The following is a 4,994-nucleotide window of genomic DNA, read 5'->3' as shown; positions in this document are numbered from 1 at the left end:
GCTTGAGTCCAGGAGTTTGAGGTTGCTGTGAGCTAGGCTGACGCCACGGCACTCACTCTAGCCCGGGCAACAAAGCGAGACTCTGTCTCAAAAAAATAAAATAAAATAAAATAAACACAAAAGATAGTGAAAGCTTGGGATTGGATTACCTGGTTTAAATCCGTTGGATGTCAGAAATGGAAGGAGCTCTAGCGGTCACCTTTCAACCTATTTATTTAAACATTGGGAAAGTGAGGCCCACAGAGGGTATGACTCGTCCCAGTTCGCTGACCCTGAAAAGAAACTAGACGTCCTAATTCCCAAATAGAACTTGCTACTAAATCTTTGTGTGTCCCTTCGCGATTCAGGGCTCCTGAGCTCTCCAACCCGGAGTCTTACCCTCTTAGCGACCCCCTCCTTTCCGCCTTCCCCTTAGGTCAGCAGAGTTCACCCATTCCAGTTGCAATGCTCCAGGTTGCAGGAGTAGTTCAGCACTGGAAGGAGAGACTAGTTACGTCACCGTCGGCTCCTCCCATTGGTCCGGGCGGGTGGAGCGCAGCGCCATGACGTAAGACGCCCAAAGGGGCGGAGCGGTAAAGGGAAAGAGGAGGGAAGTAGGATTACAACATGGCGGCTGCGGTACTGGTGGTGGCTACGGTGACGGCCTGGCCCGGGGCAGGCAGAGTTGGAGGTGGTGGCATTCGCTCTCCCTAGGGGCCGTCAGGAGCTCAGCGGGGACCGAGCCTGGGAGGCCGGCCAGCGCCAGCACCTTTCGGCTTCGGGGACGGCGGCAGCAGCGGTGTTCAGGTAAGGGGGCCTCCCTTTGGGATGGGGGGGAAGAGGGGCGGAGTTGGGGGAGGGGGCCGGTACTGGGAGACTGGTAGAGGAGTGAACCAGGGGAAGGGCTGGGAGCCGAGCTCGAGGAAAGGAGCCAGAGCTTGAGGGGTGGGAAGGAGAAGGGGGCCGGAGATCCGTGACTGGGGAGGATTCTGGGAGAAGGGTCAGAGTGAGGGGACCAGAGTTGAAGTGGCGGAGGGCAGATGGGATGCGGAAAAATGAGTTCGGATTAAGGGGACTAATACCCTACTGGAAGATAGGCGCAGTATACACCTATCGGGCTGGCTTGAGAGCTTAGTGGGAACTAGACGATGTCGGGGAGAGGAACCCAGGTTATAGTAAAGAAGGTGAATGATGGGGAGTTGAGGGTGAGCTGGGGACTTGAGGTGTAGATTTAGTTCCTCCGGAGGCAATGAGATTAGGGATAAAGGGATAAAGTGGGGAGACCAGACCAGGGGTGAATGCTCTTTGGGGTTATCTTTTCTGGTCTGCAGGTATGTTTATCTTGCCTTTTTTGTTTATTTTTTGGGTGGAGGCTTACCTATACAGTCCACCTGGGCCTCAGAGACAGCTCCAAATCTCTCTTGTGGAACGTCAAGTCTATAGTTCATTTATTTGAGCTATATCAGCGATCTCTGACCTTTGTGTTTGAGACCTTTGTGTTGTTGCCACATGTAATTATTTCCAGACTAGCATCTTAAAAGTATGGCTGGGCATAAAAATACATTTTATTGTTAAACTGAAATAAAACATTGAGACTTTTTAGATACCATGAAGTATTGCAAACCAGATTTGGTGATTTAGTGAGCTATTAAATATATTGTTCTAACCCCACTTACTAGTGCTTTGTCTCTTTTCTCAGTTATAATTGTTATGTGAGGATTTGGATAGATACGATAGATAATACCTTTCGAATTTTGTCAGATACGACAGTGGGAAAAACAGGCACTTTAGTCTTTAGTGATAGATTAGCTCTTTCTAGTTAATGTCATACCTAGTTAAAGTGAAAGTTTCTGTGTTATAACACAGAATGTGAAATGTCCAAAGTTTAAAAGAATTACACTGTCAGCATTAACTTATTTTAAGTGGCATTTTATAAATCAAGTTTTTGTTTCGAGTCCGTTCTATTCATTCATTTTGTTATTTATTGAATGCCTACTGTGTGTTGCATTAATAAGAGTCATTACAGTTGTGGAAATGGGAAAATTAATGTTTCTCTGGTGAGCATCTCTATCACCGCACAGCAAATAATTTATTAACCTCTTATGGCCTCATTAGGAAAAAATTATTTTACAAATGAAGGCAAAGAAAGAAAAAGTATATGAATATAAAAACTTCCTCAGTTTCTCTTTTGTTTAGTATTTAAGACTCTTTACCTTATCATGACATATTTTATGTATATCTGAATGATTTTATTTTTCATTTTGATTTTGAAGAAGACAGTAATACTATCCTGAAAAGATAATATTAGGTCTGTGGACAATTAATCATCAATGGTTGTTAGTGTACATTTTTTTGACTGGCCAATGTCACTTTAGCTTGTGCATCTTTTATGCCCTTGACTATATATTTAAAATAAGGATCCCTGGCTGGGCGTGGTGGATCACACATGTAATCCTAGCACTCTGGGAGGCTGAGGTGGGAGGATCCCTTCAGGTCAGGAGTTTGAGATCAGTCTGAGCAAAAGCAAGACCCTGTCTCTACTAAAAATAGGAAAAATTAGCCAGACTTGGTGGTGTACGCCTGTAGTCCCAGCTACTCAGGAGGCTGAGGCAGGAGGATCACTTGAGCCCAGGAGTTTGAGGTTGCTGTGAGCTAGGCTGACACCATGGTGCTCTAGCTAGGGTGATAGACTGAGACTCTGTCTCAAAAAAAAAAAAAAAAAATCCCTGAAATTTAGTTTGATGACTAAGATTTGTCCTGAATATTTTCAGCATTATAGTTGTATTATCATTAGCCCTGAGTGTAGATGCTAGAATTACAAATTTTTCCTGTTCTCTAATTATATTGTTGAATGTATTGGGTTTTTTTCAAATGTAGATCATTTTCCACAGGCTAGCCCAAAAAAAAAAAAATACCATTGATTCATCATTAATAAGGTAGTTTTCTTTAGACAACTTTTCTCAAAAAATGCTAAAGGTAGTATGCAGTGCCTTAAAACATGAAATAAGCTTTTTCTTAGAATTTAAAAAACCTTGAGCCGAAAAGCAGCTTAGAAATCACCTGGGTTTAGTTTCCCACATAGTATGGGAATCCCTGCTTCTATACCACAAAGACAAATGAAAATCCATCCTCTTTTCCAGATTTCTTATAGGAAAAAATAGGATTTTTCAGAATTTCTTACAGGAAAAGTCCTTTTAGTTAGAAAAAGAAGCAAGCAGAATATTGCTCTTCCAACCTGTTGTGTACAGTTTCCTGTAATATTGGAAAATAATTTGAATGTAGGAGTAATATTTTCTTATGAATAGAATTATAATTTCAGGCTTTAAGAATTTTAGGTGAGGGTAGCAAGATTTACAAAGGGAAAGGTGCTAACACTGGGTATATACTAATGAGCCAGGGTTGTTAAGCGCTTTATATTATCTCACTTAATCGTCACAGTTTGAGTAGGTAGATAGGTTGTGATATGCATGCTTTTTATATATTGCGGAAACTGAGAATCAGAGAGGTAGAATAACTTAACTAAGGTTGCAGCTATAAAATGGTAGAGTCTGAATTTGAACTCATCTCTGTCCAACCTCAGTGCCCACGTTGCATCTGTTATACCATTTTCCCCCTCTTAGGTGGTCACAGGGCCATTCTAACTCCTGTAAAGTATAAGCACTGGTTTTCAATTAATATCATTTTAAACTACTTGTTTTTATTGTAATAGTATTACTGGAATGATAAATAGTTTATTAAAATTTTAATCACTTATGTGTCATCAGTATTCTAGAAGGAAATGAATAACTGAATATTTTATACTTCACAAAATAAATCTGATAAACTGGTTAAGGGACTAAAAGTTTTCTTTTTCATATTGCTGAGTCAAAGGGGACCCAGTTCATCAAGGGCCAAAATTTGTATTTGACAGTGATCTGCATGTGTTCTCTGAATGCTTGATTGGTCATCATGAGTTGATGCTTACCAAACACTTCAGTATTTGAGTCACTGAATTGGCTCATGGTAACTGGAAATCTTGTGGTTACTGAGTCAGGAGCCAGCAGTGTATGTTTTGGTTGCTTCACTTCCTCCCTAACAGTTGATATTGTCAGACTTTTAAATTATTTTTCTAATCTGGTGGGTTTGAAATGGAATTTATTGTGTTTGTACTAGCATTTCCTGAAGCTAGGCACCTTTTCCTATGTTCATTGGCCATTTGTGCTTCTGTGAAGTGTGTATTCAAGTTCTTTGCCTGTTTTTATTTTGGTTTGTTTCTCTTTTTCTGATTGATTTTTTAAAACTTCTTTATATATTCTGGATACTAATTATTTGTTAATTTATAGGTTGCAAATATCCTCTCCCAATTTGTGACTTGTGTTTTCATCTCTGCATAGTCTTCTGGTGAAAAAAGTTCATAATTTTAATGAACTGAATTTTTCAGTTTTTTTCTTCAATGGTTTGTAATTTTTGTATCATATTTAGGAAATCCTTCTTTGTAGCCAGGCATGCTATTTTAATAAATATAGTAGTATATCTTTAATGTAGTATCTAATCGGACATTTAGTTCTAATATCTGGTTGATTAGAAAGGCAAGCTTCACAGGAATTGCTTTTCTATTATCTTTGGAGATATAGAGTGAGAGGGTTTTTTTCTTTTTCTTTTTTTCCTCCAGCAAGTGAGTTATTATATACTCCTTAGCAGATTCCAACTTCCATGGCCACTGTCATGCTCAGAGGGGTTTTTTTCTTTTTTTTTGAGACAGAGTCTCACTCTGTTGTCCGGGCTAGAGTGACATGGCATCAGCCTAGCTCACAGCAACCTCAAACTCCTGGACTCAAGCAATCCTTCTGCCTCAGCCTCCCTAGTAGCTGGGACTACAGGCATGCGCCACCATGCCCGGCTAATTTTTATATGTGTATATTTTTAGTTGTCCTGCTAATTTCTTTCTATTTTTTTTAGTAGAGACAGGGTCTCGCTCTTGCTCAGGCTGGTCTCGAACTCCTGAGCTCAAATGATCTGCCCGCCTCGGCCTCCCA

At 40.6% G+C, this 4,994-nt stretch overlaps 1 protein-coding gene across 1 annotated transcript in view; it reads left to right on the top strand.

Moving 5' to 3' along the window:
* Window positions 1–549: 549 nt before the first annotated feature.
* The window catches only part of UBAP1 (ubiquitin associated protein 1), a 58,811-nt gene continuing 54,366 nt past the window's right edge, over window positions 550–4,994 (top strand). The window contains exon 1 of the mRNA XM_012656649.1: window positions 550–786. The gene's annotated coding sequence lies outside the window, so the exon portion shown is untranslated. The remainder of the gene's footprint in view (window positions 787–4,994) is intronic.

The sequence above is a fragment of the Propithecus coquereli genome, unplaced genomic scaffold (assembly GCF_000956105.1).
Source record: "Propithecus coquereli isolate 6110/MARCELLA unplaced genomic scaffold, Pcoq_1.0 Scaffold114, whole genome shotgun sequence".
NCBI lineage: Eukaryota > Metazoa > Chordata > Mammalia > Primates > Indriidae > Propithecus > Propithecus coquereli.
Note: the sequence above shows the minus strand (reverse complement) of the source record. Positions and strands in the feature narration are given on the sequence as shown.